The sequence below is a fragment of the Haliotis rubra genome, unplaced genomic scaffold (assembly GCF_003918875.1).
Source record: "Haliotis rubra isolate DU_JTF1 unplaced genomic scaffold, ASM391887v1 Scf4, whole genome shotgun sequence".
Classification (NCBI taxonomy): Eukaryota; Metazoa; Mollusca; class Gastropoda; order Lepetellida; family Haliotidae; genus Haliotis; species Haliotis rubra.
In genome coordinates, this window is record NW_025767079.1 from 2,101,746 (window position 1) to 2,117,462 (window position 15,717).

Here is a 15,717-nt window from a genome sequence, read left to right on the forward strand (position 1 = left end):
CTTGTGTTTTTTCAATCAGTTGTTGAATTGATGCTGTGTAAAATCGAATAGTATAAGATGTTGCAATTGATATGGGTTAACTGATCTTTGTGGAATATTAACTGAAGGTTCATTGGTCTTATGTGAATGGCACATATATATGGTACTGTAAGAATGATACTTATCCAATATAATATCAGATGATACTGTACAGATGATTTGGAAATAGCAGAAATATATCCACTGGAATAATATAAATTTGGAAATATGTATGAGTTATATCAAGTGTGTGATGCAAGAATTATGTATCAAACATACCATATTGAAATATCATATTTGATATATAAATGTATTTACATATACAGTGCATATATTCCCTGGTATAAATATTGGAACAAAATGGGTAGAATTGTAAATTGTTTGGTTCTGGCAAAAACCCATGAGATGTAGTTTTAATTCCTTGCATTTTACTTCTCGTTATTTTTGATTGGTTATAGATCTGGACAGTGTCAATCATATAATGTGTCATGCCTCTTTAGCGCAGGTTCTTACTGGCAAACAAGGATAAGTTGGATCGGCGCTGAGAACGTGTTTACGAAAGTAGGCGGTGCACGGCAATGAGCAAACCCATATGGTTTGTGAAAGATACAGCAGATGTAGGCTAGTGCACATGCATTGCATTGCATGACGATGACATTAATTCAGTGTGTAGCTTGCACACGCCTTGCTCATAAGACTCTCACGTCAAGTCGCACTACACTTGATCGCGGACAACCTGGGGCCCCTTCGCTAACAATGGCAAGCGCCAGTGGGTGGCACTCATACATGCCAATACGGGTCAATTGTCAGGTCGGTGCTCAACTTATCCTTGTTTGCCAGTAGCTCACCTTGTTAGGGACCTCTCTAAGTATTCACAATTTATACCCTCACTGTTATAACGTCCTGGTACACACAACCCTGTATACCAGTCCATCATATAAATGCCAAATTGAACAAACTTTATAGACAGCAACTTCTTTTATTTCGTGAGTGCGACTTTCAATACAGATTCTTGTACGTTGCCAAGCAGGAATGTGTTATCCATAATGTTTGATCAATATTGTACTTCCCAACTTCTTAAATGCCACTCAGAGAAGATACAAATGTCTGTCCAACTAATGGACGAGCGCTGGATATGGGGATGGCACTGTACAATACAAGCCAAAGACAGAGATGCAATACCTTAAAGGCACAATGTCACGCTTTTTCGACAACATTTTGGTCTATAATACATATATATATATATATTGGGGCATGTGCACTCACTTTAGCCTCCTTATTGATACAATAAAAAACTTATTATCCCTTACGACTTGCCTGAAATTGATAATTGAAACTTCGAGGCGCACAGCTTTCAAACAGATAACACTTGCCAGATATGGAATGTAAACGATTGCATTAATTCATTCGAACTTTTAATTTAATATTATAATCTAAATACGTAATTATTTTGGGAATAAATTATATGGTAGCTTCCCTGAGGGCTGATAGTTCTATTATTGAGAGAAATGCATTCTGTATTTTTAGACAAATGTGACGTGACATTGTGCCTTCTAAGGAGAGGCTGGTTGTTGATTGGTAATGTCTCAAGTCAAAACAGGGCTTGGTGCTGTCTGTGTGCTGGCGGGTTGATAAATTGAAGGGTGATGATCATCATTATCATTATAGAAGTGATTATGATGATAGTAGTGTTTTGTGTTCCTGTGTATGTTTGTGTTGTGTTGCTTCATAGAAAAATAGCAGCTGTGATAAATTTTTATTCAGGTCCTATGTATTAAGACAATATTCCCTCCAGGGCTGGCTGTCAATATGGATGATAAATATCAATAATCTTAAACTAATTATCAATTGATTATTGTTGGAGAAGAAAGAAAATGCTTAAAAGTCTGATTGAAATCGACACACTCACTCGTGTGCTGTGACCTATTTATGCATGGATTACCAACAATAACAGGATCCTGAACATTATTTAGAAGCAGGCTATTAATGAAGACATAACTTTGTGTACTGTGTAAATTGAAATTTTATTTCATCACAATAGTTAATGTGAGATATTATCGATGACACAACCTTCATTTCGATAATCGCTGATAATTTTTCGCATCACAGATATTTCTAATTATCATCTAGGATTTTTGTAATTATCAAGAATACATGTATTTTTAATTATTAAGGATATTTCTAATTATCGCCACAGATATTTCTAATTATCGTCAAAGATATTTCTAATTATCATTGATATTTCTAATTATCAAGGATATCTCTAATTATTATCGAGGTTATTTCTATTATCATCAAGATTATTTGTAATTATCATCAAGGATATTTTTAATGATAACAGATATTTCAAATCATTGACTATTTCTAATTTTCCAGCCCTAATTACACCACAAATTCCCACCTACCTCTCCCCTCTCATCACAGTCTGTTTGTGATCTAGACCATTCAGGTTTTCTTATTATTTACAAGGTTTGTTTTTGGTGCAGGTGTTATGGATTGTAACTTGATGTAAACATTGGTGTTATAAAGGTGTATTTCCATATAAACAGTGTTATATTTCACTATATTTCCATGCAAACATAAGTGTTTTATTTCACTATATTTCCAATGTTCTATATTCTTTGTTAACCAACCTGTTCCCATAAATGACTCATTTTCAGATCAGACCAATCCGTGGATAATCTATTTAGACGTACATGTTCAGTACAGACATGTACATCACAGTCCTTTTGTGCCTATTTTGTGTGTTTTACACATTGTTTTCACAGATAACGCAACAGCGTAGCTCAAAGGGGCTTGTCATTCAAAACTAACAGTATATCCTCAGATTCTGTCAATGATAATATCTACTGTGATGCTAGATTTTGCCGAAGAAGCAACTGTGGTGTAGAATTGGTTTTAAAAAATGTAAGAACAAACTTCTAGTTTCATTTAAGTTAAAACTTAGTTTTTTCTTTATTGCTGTACCTGACAATTGTACAACATTGTACCGGCCAACTAGATAATTTATTTTTACATATTCATGCTTTTATTGATTTCATATCACAAAATTGATGATGTTGCTATCTACATGTATTCCCCTCAGTCTTATTTGAAGGGCGGTGGGGTAGCCTAGTGGTTAAAACGTTGGCTCATCACACCGAAGACCCAGGTTCGATTCTCCACATCGGCACAAAGTGTGAAGCCCATTTCTGGTGTGCTCCACCGTGATATTGCTGGAATATTGCTAAAAGTGGCATAAAACTAAACTCAGTCAGTCAGTTCCCTCAGTGAATGTCTGGTTTGAAATCCCAAGACAAAATGAAAAACTTTGTGTAAACAGGTGCTGTTGTAGCCTACAGGGTTTCCAGACCGGAACTGGTCCCCAGCTGGCTGTGAGTCAAGGGTCAAGGAATGTTGGTATTCCGGAAACAGTTCCCACATGTGTTAGACTTCAGCTCTAGTGATTGATTACAGCTGATTATTGATGTGTTTTATTATTTATGCAAGAATTTATGCATTATGTGTCACTGTTCTGAAATGTTTTGTGAATAAACAATGACATGGTTACATATCAAACATAAAGATCAGATCATGCAGCGGTTGATGTTGTGGACAAGGATCCTAACACCTGATCCTTCTTGTTACCTCATGTGACGAGGGGCCTAGTGGTTAAAGGGTTCGCTCATCAAAACAAAGACCCCGGGTTCGATTCCCCACATGGGCACAATGTGTGAAGCCCATTTCTGGTCTCCCCCGCAGTGATATTGCTGGAATATTGCTAAAAGCTGTGTAAAACTAAACTCACTCATGTGACAAGTGGGCGGTGGGGTAGCCTGGTGGTTAAAGCGTTCGCTCGTCATGACGAAAACCTGGGTTCAATTCCCCACATGGGTACAATGAGTGTCTCCACATGGGCACAATGAGTGTCTCCACATGGGCACAATGTGTGAAGCCCATTTCTGGTCTCCCCTGCTGTGATATTGCTGGAATATTGCTAAAAGCTGCGTAAAACTGAACTCATTAATTCACTCATGTGACAAGCAAACTCGCAGTGGACCAGTTCCATCCCATGATCTCCATTGAGCTTCACTGTGCTCAGAACCTCTTCAGTTTCTTTGAGCATTGATGATTCTGAGCTGTCCTCCCCCTCATCCACAGGGATTCCAAATGGCCCTATAATGTCTCAGCATTCTCACAGGCAGCTCTCAGTAAGCCTTGTGTTCTCCACTGTAAACTGCCCTAAAATATCAACAGCTTATTTTTCTATGTACATTGTTAAAAATACAATTTATGATTACAGATTTGATGTTTTAGCACAATAGTTTTATCCAGTTTTCCTGAATAGCATGAAGTAACATTTGATATCAGATCTATAAATGTCAGAGAAACTTACTCTGCATACTATTTCATGTTCAAATTTTCCCTTCAACTGAACAGACTTTTATATGTTTAAACTCCTTATAGATTATTGCAACTAATATTTTGTGTTAATCACGTGGCATTATGTACACAATCATTTTTATTTATCATAAACAGAGGACAAATGGCAGGGTAGTGCCATAAGTACACAGGAAGCCAATCATTTAATTCATACCTTTTTGTTTCACATTGTACAATCAAAGATTGTCTCTTTTACTCTTGGTACAGCTAAATATCACATTTTGCATGAAATGCATGTACAGCACACAGTCCCAAGTAACGTAGATTCTGCAGTAAACTGATCCAGCTCTTAGTGGTCAGCATCAGACCATTTTAGTTTTTACTGGTTCTGTGTTGTGAGACCCAGTTTCATTTTAGTTAGATTGTTTCTCTGAATTGATACCTCTCTGCATGGCCAGTATCAAACTGGAGCAAAATATATGTTTTGAGATCTCAATCCATTACAGATATCAAATCAGAGCAAAAGATCTTATTTTAATAAGCCAGAAAAATAATTAATGTTATCCTAAATTGGTCCTCCTTATCTGTGACTTATCATACTCCTGTGTCTTTAAGACATCTTGCCATTTAGGATGTGGCTGCTAGGGCCATATTGTAGGTAATTGTCAGCTTTAGACCAGCAAGACATCTTGTCATGCCATGTGTCCTGCTTTGTGGGTTTTACTGTGTGTTTTATTTTTTATTTGTGGCCTTGATGACCAGTTTCACTGAACAACTATGTATTGTGCTTGTTTGTTTAATGACAAAGCTGCTATTATATGACACATATTTTTGTTGACAGAATAAATTTTGAAATAAATTTAACTGACTTCGTTGTGATTTTTCTCAGGTTTGTTGATTATGCATAACTCAGAAATATCCAGTTGTACAATTTATTGAGTCTTAATTGACATGACATTGACAATGTAGTGGAAGATGTCATGAGCTATGACACATAATTTGGATGACATGTGATCAACCAAGTCATCAAGTCATAAATCCTGATCCAAGAAGCACAATTTACTAACGGGCAGATTCAGAGGTGGGGTGCATGTCCACACACATGCGCACGCATGCACCCACGCACTCACGCATGCACACACACACTATACCCTTAAAATAATTTCCCTGAGGAGCATTTCATGATTTATGTGCAGCAACCCCACCAACTAGTCAATTGGGTGGTCATGATCTTGACTTGGTTGATGCATGTCAACATATCAAAGTTGTATAGATTGACGCTCATGATGTCAATCACTGGATGGTCTGGTCCAGACCAGATTACTTACAGACCAATGTCATATAGCTGACACAATACTGAGTGTAGCCCAACAAACAACTGAGACTGGTGAAGCCCACAAGCAAAGGCATGATGTGGACAAATCTAGAAACAGACAGAACCATGTTTATGGCCAAGGGGACACAACTCTGCACAGCAAATCCTTCCTTCCCAGTCTTAATACCCAGAATCCCAAATGTGAGTGAGTGAGTGAGCGCACAGGGGCGTGTAACCTTAGAAACAGCGTTAGAAAGACATATAGGTGTATAGACCCTACCCTAGTACTATATATATACACCTATATGTCTTTCTGTATAGACCCTACATATAGTACTAGGGAAGGGTCTATACACCTATATGTCTTTCTATATATATAATCCTAGGGTAGGGTCTATACACCTATATGTCTTTCTATATATATAATCCTAGGGTAGGGTCTATACACCTATATGTCTTTCTAACGCTGTTTCTAAGCGTGACACGCCCGTGAGTGAGCGACCTTTGAATAATCAAATCTGTGCCAATGAGTGAGTGTCAATGACTGCATTACTCTGTAATGAGTGAGTGAATGAATATAATCTGGGACAGGCAATCAAATGTTTGATGCTATCAGGGATACTCTACCTTATATAGTCTCCCTGATGCTATACAATACAGGGAGGAGGCCGCTTCACGTGGAGGTTTGTTGTTTTGGCCGCACTCAGCAATATTCCAGCTATATAACGGCGGTCTGTAAATAATCGGGTCTGGACCAGAAAATCCAGTGATCATTTGGGATACGATGACATGGTCAACCAAGTCAGCGAGCCTGACCACCCGAACCTCTTAGTCTCCTCTTACGACAGGTATGGGTTACTGAAGGCCATCCGGGTTCGATTCCCCACATGACTACAATGTGTGAAGCCCATTTCTGGTGTCCCGCTCCGTGATATTGCTGGAATATTGCTAGAATATGGCTAAAAGCGGCGTAAATCCATATTCACTCACACACTACTGAAGACCAATTCTAACCCTGATCTCCACAGATCATGTGAGTGAGCGACCATTGAATAATCAAAATCTGGACTAGTGTGTGTGTGTCAACGACTGTTTTACTCTGTAATGAGTGAGTGAATCTGGGACAGGCAAACCATTGGTGGACGCTATACAATATAGCTTCACGCGTAGGATCCAGGCAACCTGTCATCAATTATCAAGATGTTATCCAGGACGGATGCTTCGTTGTAAAAAATAATTAGCAACCAATTCCAAAGCAGTCCATCTCGAGTACCGAAACGTCGTACACCCTAACTAAAATTAGTTGTTATCCATTATACTTCCCAACTTCTAAAATGCCAATCATAGTTCGGCTAGCCAACACTCGTATATCTGCAGTTCGTTTATTCAAATGCAATAAGACTGAGAAACATAGGATTGAACGAAAGTTCAAAGGTCATGGTGCTTTTTCGTACGTATCCCACGAATTGACGATGAATGCAAGCGTCCGGGTCACGTGTCGTTTGGTGCCATCATCCCGTGTCTCTGACGAGTCGCCGACATCGCAAATGTTGTCCCCAACGCTGCTGTCTTCTTGGCTGTCCAAGATACATTGAGAATGCTGATTGGATAAATCTCAACAGCTTTAGTGAAGGAACCGCCCACGACGAGAAAATCACATGGTTGGAACGAAAACTCCTGGGAAAATGGACACATATTTTCGACTTCGTGTTGAACCTTTGTTTTAATATCGGTAAGTTCAAATCATGACTCCTGTATGCTGTTATGAGATATGCACCGTCAACTGTGGCTCAACTTCACAACCCAGACTCTCTTTATTGATTTAATTCAAGAAAAAACCCAACTCTTCTCAAGGTTTACAACTTCCGGGGTGTTCCAGGAGGTAACGAAACATTCATTACTTATCGAACTCTTACGACAGTTTCAATGGACTGTTATATTTACGGCAGTGCTGAGGTGAATGTTACGGTCCTTAGGTCCTCAAACTCACCGACAGCAGATTAGATCAGGACATGATCATACCAGGCGTGTACTAATGACATTTAAACTTCTCATAGTTGTGAAAAAGATAGTTGTCTGTCGGGAGTGTCAATTTGCCTGATACAAACAGTGACTTACATTGGTGGCCATAGTTAAATGTTTATGAAAGCAATGTTATTCTAAAAGACATGTCAACGAACTTTACATTTGATTTCTATAGTAATGATTGCAGACTGTCCGCTGAGACTGAAAAAAACTGTCGGGCTTTGTGAAAATATGAAAAGTGATTGAAGCACTCGTAAAATATGACCTGTACTCCTAAAAAGTGATGACATATCCGTTTCTCCTTAACCACCACAACACAAACATCACTGCTACTACTACTACTACTACTACTACTACTACTACTACTAATGTCAAAGTATTCCAACATTAAAGAGTGCATTCTGTTTTTTCTAAGTGTAGTAAATGTCCAACACTTCAATATGTTGAAGCAGTTTGATACTTTTTTCTGTTTGACTTATTCACTTCAACACAGTGCTGCCCTAGAAATTAAATTCATTGAAATCACAATTCATTTGTTCACACTCATCCTATATTGTATATTTACTGTCGGCCATCCTGGAAGAACCATGCAGCTATCAGTCCTCACTGATACAAATGAATACATGTATACTACCCATCAAAAGTTTAGACTCACTAGTGCAAATGTAGCCACTTACTTCAGTCAACTGTTCTAAACTTGATTTTGCAAAATATTCCATTCAGTTTAAAGGTACTGTTTACACTTGAACAAATGTATTGTAAAACAAATTCGTAACGTTAGAGATATTATTGTCATGAGTTTAGTAAATGATGAAAATCAGTAAATATTGGCGTATTCTTAACAAAACTTTACACAAAAATGCAGCTGTTCACATGAACGATATTTGCACATGCTTTTTTAGCAATTTGATGCATGGTCCTCGTGAAATTCATCTGCATAAAGTTTGCAGTTGGTTCCCCAAGTTAGTGGAGAAATTCACCTTCGATGTAACCATATATATATATATATATAACATACAGTGAGTGCTTTAGGTGAGTCTAACCTTTTGATGGGTAGTATATGATTTATCTCATATCATGTTTTGTTAGTGTGTTGTTTAACACAGCAGTCAGCAATATTCCAGCTATAAGATGGCGGTCTTTAAATAACTAGACCATACAATCCTGTGATTGACGTCATGAGTATCTATCTTTGCAACTGGTTAACACGTGATCATTTCCCAAGTCATCGAGTCACCACCTGATCCCATTAGTTGCCTTAACGATAAGCATGGGTTACTAAGACCAATTCTAATACAGAATGCAAGACACAGGAAGTCTCTGATGACAATACCCGTGAAGATCCAGGGTAGAATTGGTCTTCAGCAACCCATGCTTGTCGTAAGAGGCGACTAACGGGATCAGGTGGTCAGGCTCGCTGGCTTGGTTGACACATGTCATCGGTTCCCAATTGCGCAGATCGATGCTCATGCTGTTGATCACTGGATTGTCTGGTCCAGACTCGATTATTTACAGACCGCCGCCATATTGCTGGAACATTGCTGAGAGCGGCGTAAAACTAAACTCACTCACTCACGCACTCTCTCATGACAAGCTCTGAGGCACCACTGCTGATACTGCTTCTTGTATATATAAAACCCATGAACAGTGTACCCTCACTAGTGTAAACGTAGCCACTTCCTTCAGTCAACTGTTCTACACTAGATGTGGTAAATATTCCACACTGTTTAATGGTACTGTTAACACATGAACTGATGTATCGTAAAACAAATTTGTAATGTTGAAAAAATTATTTTCATGAGTTCAATAAATCCTGAATCTCAGTGAAAATTGGCAAAATTCTTAACAAAACTTTACTCCAAATTGCAGCTGTTCACATGCACGATATTATTTGCACATGCTTTTCAGAAAATTGATGCATGATCCTAAGGTATCGGAGAAATTCATGGTTGATGTAACCTTATATAGGTTTGATCAAATGTCATATCAAGAGCTGTATAGATCTGTTAGTGTGAGGGGGTAAGTATGGATTTAGGCCCCTTTTACCAATATTCCACCAATATCATAGCGGAGAACACCAGAAATGGGCTTCACACATTGTACCCATCTGGGAAATTGAACCCGAGCCTTCAGGGTGACACTTTAACTACTTGGCTACCCCACCGCCCCCTTGCAGTTAGAGGTGACTTAATGAATATTCATATTATTATGATCAATACCAGCATGTGTAAATATCACACTCATGCAGAGTGAGTGAGAGAGTGAGTGAGTCTAGTGTTACCCTCATTTATCAATATTCCAGCAATATCACTGCAGGGCACACCAGAAATGGGCTTCACACATTGTACCCATGCAGAGCTTCTAAGTTCAGTGCCAAATAACACTAACTACACATACAAAATATGTCTGTACTTCAGTCTTCTCTTTCTTATTTGTTTACAGGGTATCAAATTATTATGACAAATCTGGGACTTACCTGGGATTCCAAATTAAGTGCAATTGTCAGTTAAACTGGGAAAATGGTAATTAGTTCCTTAAAATTTGGATTTTTAAAATTTTCTCCAGTGTTCAATGCAGCAAAGTAAAATGCAACTTTAACCTTTCTTCCTCTATGATTATAAAATTTTTTTAATGGATATACAATTTCTTTATTCAGTGACAGGCGACATTTCAACATGGATTCTAATGTCATTGTCACGCAAGTGAATAAAGAATAAAGAAGTTGTATGTCCATAAAAAAATATTATCATCATTCTTCATCATGTCAACTTCAAAAATGCCTATCAAAGATATTTCTTCCTTTATGTTTCCTTATGGTTATATAACATGTATAGGAACTATGATAATAATGGACATATTGTGTTTCACACAATTAAAATATGTGACACAGGAAGTATATACATATGTAATGCATTTGTAGGTGCTCGGTGGCAGTGAAGACATTTATACCCCGGTTAACCTAATCTGCTTGTAAGGCGCTAGAAGGTCAACAATCATATAAACCATCTGATCCCACCGAGTACCCATTCACTGCTGTGTGAACAGTAGTGGTGTGACGATGCATCGATACACATTGATGCATCGATCCATGGGCTGCCGATACTGTGAATCGATACAAAGTTTTACATTGTTGTATTGCCCGATACAGTACTTCAAATGGGCCACAATACATCGATGTTTAACTTTGAATATTGCCGAATCTCGACATCTGTCCTAGAAAAAAAACCTTACTTTTGTTTGACAATTAAAATATAAGCTTAGTTATTTTCCCTTCATAAGTAAACGTTTTCTCGGAAATTCTTGTGTCAAGAAGTGTGTCAGACATAGCGTTCGCATGTTACCAACATTCACAAAGTCTGTGTGTAAACTTAATTACCTCGTTTCCGAATGAACACTGAACAACGCTGGCAGAATTTGATGAAATACTTTTGGTATTGTTTTGATCTCAAGGTGTTTTATAGTTGGTGTTAGAATTAAGGATTTTAGCATCCCTTGGATCGGGATTTATATCGTATCGCAGCTTAAGTGCACAATACTTTGGCAATGTATCGTTAAATCGTGATGTATCGTATCGCAGGTTGTATGCCAATACCAGCACTAGTGAACAGAGGCAATTTTGAACAAATTCACTTCCCTCAGGTGAGACCACTCTCAGGAGTCAAGCTGCCAAACACAGTCACCCATCCCAGGACTCTCCGTGTCCAATTTTCCCTAATTTCAACTGATTTGTGACCTAGGCTATTTGCACATGACCACACACCATCACCCAAACACAAATAATCTTGTTTTAGTCCAAGATTAGAAATTGTTCCACTTCATGTTGTAATTAGGGATGATTGAATGGAATGCAACAGAGATTTTTCTATTTTCAAAACTATAGCTGACAAAGCGGGATGAAAAATGTTTGTTTGTTTTAAACAGAGATTTACCTCAGTTTTTTCTTTGAAATTTACATATATATAACACTCAGTTTTAACATTGTATTTTATTGTTGTATTTAAAGATAATACATTTTAATTTCAAATTTTAATTTTAACAATGTGAAAAAATCTAAAACCTACCAGATAAGCTGCTTCATGTTTACTATTCTTGTTGTCGGTGAAATACAATTCACCTGTGCAAAGCTATGTTATATTTTTTAATTTTAGAGGTTTTTCTGACATCAGATTCAGGGTAAAATATCTGGAATCATATCTGGTTCAAGGTCTTCCAGCAAGAACACACTCGCATGAACCATAGTATTACACTAGTCTGAATAAGAAGGGTAATCATGGCATTGAAGAATATCATGGCATTGAAATAATCATGCCACTGAATTAATCAAGCCATCGAAACAATCATGGTATTGAATTAATCAACTCTTGCATTGAAGTAATTATGGCATTGAAGTGACCAAGGCATTAAAGTAATCATGTCATTGAAGTAACCAAGGCATTGAAGTATATCATGTCATTGAAGTAACCAAGGCATTGAAGTAATCATGTCATTGAAGTGATCAAAGCATTGAAGTAACCAAGGCGTTGAAATAATCATGGCATTGAAGTAACCAAGACATTGCATTAATCATGGCAATGAAGTTAAACAAAGCATCAAATTAATCAAGGCATTGAAGGAATCATGTCATTGAATTAATCATGGCAGTGAAGTAATCACGTCATTGAAGTAACCAAGGCATTGAAGTAATCATGTCATTGAACTAACTAAGGCATTGAAGTAATCATGTCATTGAAGTGATCAAGGCATTGAAGTAATCATGTCATTGAAGTTATCAAGGCATTGAAGTAATCATGACATTGAAGTGACCAAGGCATTGAAATAATCATGTCATTGAAGTGACCAAGGCATTGAAATAATCATGTCATTGAAGTGACCAAGGCATTGAAATAATCATGTCATTGAAGTGACCAAGGCATTGAAATAATCATCTCATTGAAGTAATCATGACATTGAAGTGACCAAGGCATTGAAATAATCATGTCATTGAAGTGACCAAGGCATTGAAATAATCATGTCATTGAAGTAACCAAGGCATTAAAGTAATCATGTCATTGAACTAAGGCATTGAAATAATCATGTCATTGAAGTAATCATGTTATTGAAGAAACCAAGGCATTGAAGTAATCATTGCAGTGAAGTAACCAAGGCATTGAAGTAACCAAGCCATTGAAGTAATCATGTCATTGAAGTAACCAAGGCATTGAAGTAATCATGTCATTGAAGTGACCAGGCATTGAAATAATCATGTCATTGAAGTAATCATGGCATTGAAATTTGAAGTAATCATGTTATTGAAGTGACCAAGGCATTAAAGTAATCATGTCATTGAAGTAACCAAGGCATTGAAGTAACCAAGGCATTGAAGTAATCATATTAAAGTAACCAAGGCATTGAAGTAATCATGTCATTGAAGTAACTAAGGCATTGAAGTAATCATGTCATTGAAGTAACCAAGGCATTGAAGTAATCATGTCATTGAAGTAACCAAGGCATTGAAGTTATCATGTCATTGAAGTGATCAAGGCATTGAAGTAATCATGTCATTCAAGTAACCAAGGCGGTCAGATATGATTTTGACAGCTTGATTCACGATTTGCCGCTCATATATTGATGATAAACATTCAAATCTGACTCCAGCGATTTTACTTGCAGTGTTAACAATTTTGTCTATTTTAGATTTCAGATGAACTGAGAGAGACCCATACCAACAATGGAAGGAAAATGTTAAAATACTCTGAATAAATGCTACATGAAAAGATGACATCACAGATGGGTTAACATTAAAAGATCTCAGTTTACGCATGAGATGAAGACGTTGTTGACACTTTTTGTATAGGGCTTTAGTGTTAGAGTTCCAGTTCAGCTTAGAGTCAGCATTGAGACCAAAACACCTTTTTTGATAATTTATAAGTTAATTAAAGTGAACTTTGAGGGTTTGTTTGACCAGCTGATTGAAAGTAACAATGCATAACCCTTGAAAAAGCATTTCAGCTAAATCAAAGATTAAGTCCCCTTCTTTGGAACTTTCAGGTCTCTCTGGAGGCTGTCTTCCCTTCCACCAAGCCCAGTGTGCAATGCTAAGGTTCTAGATTTTCCCCAAGTTTTATCACCTTTTCAGTTCAAATTCAAATACTATTCATTAGTCAAACCTCAGAGAGTCATCAAGAATTGTTTTTTAAATAGACAGAGCCTTCAACAGGGATACAAATTCTCTTCATTTCAGGGATGGTGGGATAGCCTAATGGTTAAAGTGTCAGCTCATCGAGCTGAAGACCCGGGTTCGATCCCTCACATGGGTACAATGTGTGAAGCCCATTTCAGACTCACTCACTCTTTATTCAATGAACAATTCCTTCAAATGTTTTCATTCACATTGGGTTGTCATAGTACTGTTTGGGTATTAGGTATAAATTTTTCTTCTTGAGTGCAGTCTATTTGATTTTAAAAACTGCCATGGACATTTTTGGAAACGATTTGTCTTCCATACTTTTCTGTAAGTTCTGGGGCGGAAGGGCAGCCTAGTGGTTAAAGGGCATGTTCTCTATTCGCCCACATCCCATCTCGCCCACAGTTTTAAAACAACATATTGGTTAGGGATTACATAATGATCAACTTGTGTCATACCTATGACTGAAGAATGGACTCTCCTATTTTGAAGATGTGGGCGAATTGAGATGTGGGCAAATGAAGACAAAAGTAATTTACATTTTGTTTTTATTTCTGTAACAAAGTTTCATAATGTTCAGTTCAACTTGATCAGGTGTCCAGCCGCGTCCAGAAACTGTAGCGGTGATCTTCTGCCAGTTTCCAGTTGCTGCTGCAGTCTGTGCAGGCGGCTGTCCAGGTTCTTGTAGAGTCTGGATCTTGGGCGGACAGCTGCTCCATGCTCAATCTGTCTTCTGGCCACTCTGTTTGTTGTCTCGAGCTTCTTCATTGTGATCACAAACTCGTAAATGTTCGGGTGGTGCTTCTGAACCAGCTTCTTAAATCCAAGGTGGAATCCCTCCAAGTGATTGTTTGTTCTTGGCCCAGTGTTTCCATGTTAGAGTCCAGACTTGATACTGTAGAAGGAAGCAACAGTAGCAGCAGCTTCTTCGTCTAGGTTCTGGGTCTCTTCATTGTAGATTTGCTGGACAGGCTTGATCTCTTCTTGAACGCGTTGTCTAAGTCTGGTGAGAAGTCGACTCTCTTCTTCATTCACTAGTGGAGGATGGTTGTGTTCTGATACTGAAGTGATGTGATCCCCAATGGTGCTGCATCTACCCTTGCACTTGTCGATGATACACTTCCAGTGAGTGGCTACCTGTCTGTCAACGTGCAGTCGATACTTGTGACCTCCGTGTAGAACCTGTTTTCCTCCTCTCTGCGACAACGTGAACTCTGCTTTCTGTAGGTTAGCCATTGCGACTGCCCATACTTTGCAAACTACCATACTTACAGGGTTGCAGTGAGTTACTAAATTGAAAGGAGAGAGAAGTTATTTCCGATTAGTAGATACATTAATTAATAATACTCTCTACTTTATTTAGACAAAATTGAAATATACTTTAAATCTTCTCTAAGTTTCCTTCTCCATCCTGTATAACTACCACAACACTGAAACAAGAGCACTTTGTCAAGTAACTCAGAGATGTATGTGATTTTAGACTAATCCCATTATGAGAGTAGGGGTGCATTGTCTGACCCTAATTAACCTCTGATGTTTTTTGTGGGCCAATTGGGATGTGGGCAATTAGGGATGTGGGCGAATAGAGACTAAGCCGGTTAAAGTGTTCACTCCTCACACTGAAGACCTGGGTTTGATTCCCCTTATGGATACAATGAGTGAAGCCCATTTCTGGTGTCCTGTGGAATATTGCTAAAATTGGTGTAAAACTAAACTCACTCACTCACTCTGAGAGTTCTAATTGTATATGTTGGTGTACAGAACAAGTGAAACACATGTTGGTGAAACTCAGTAACCATGACACACGTCACAGTTACCTAAGACAAGATGCTGC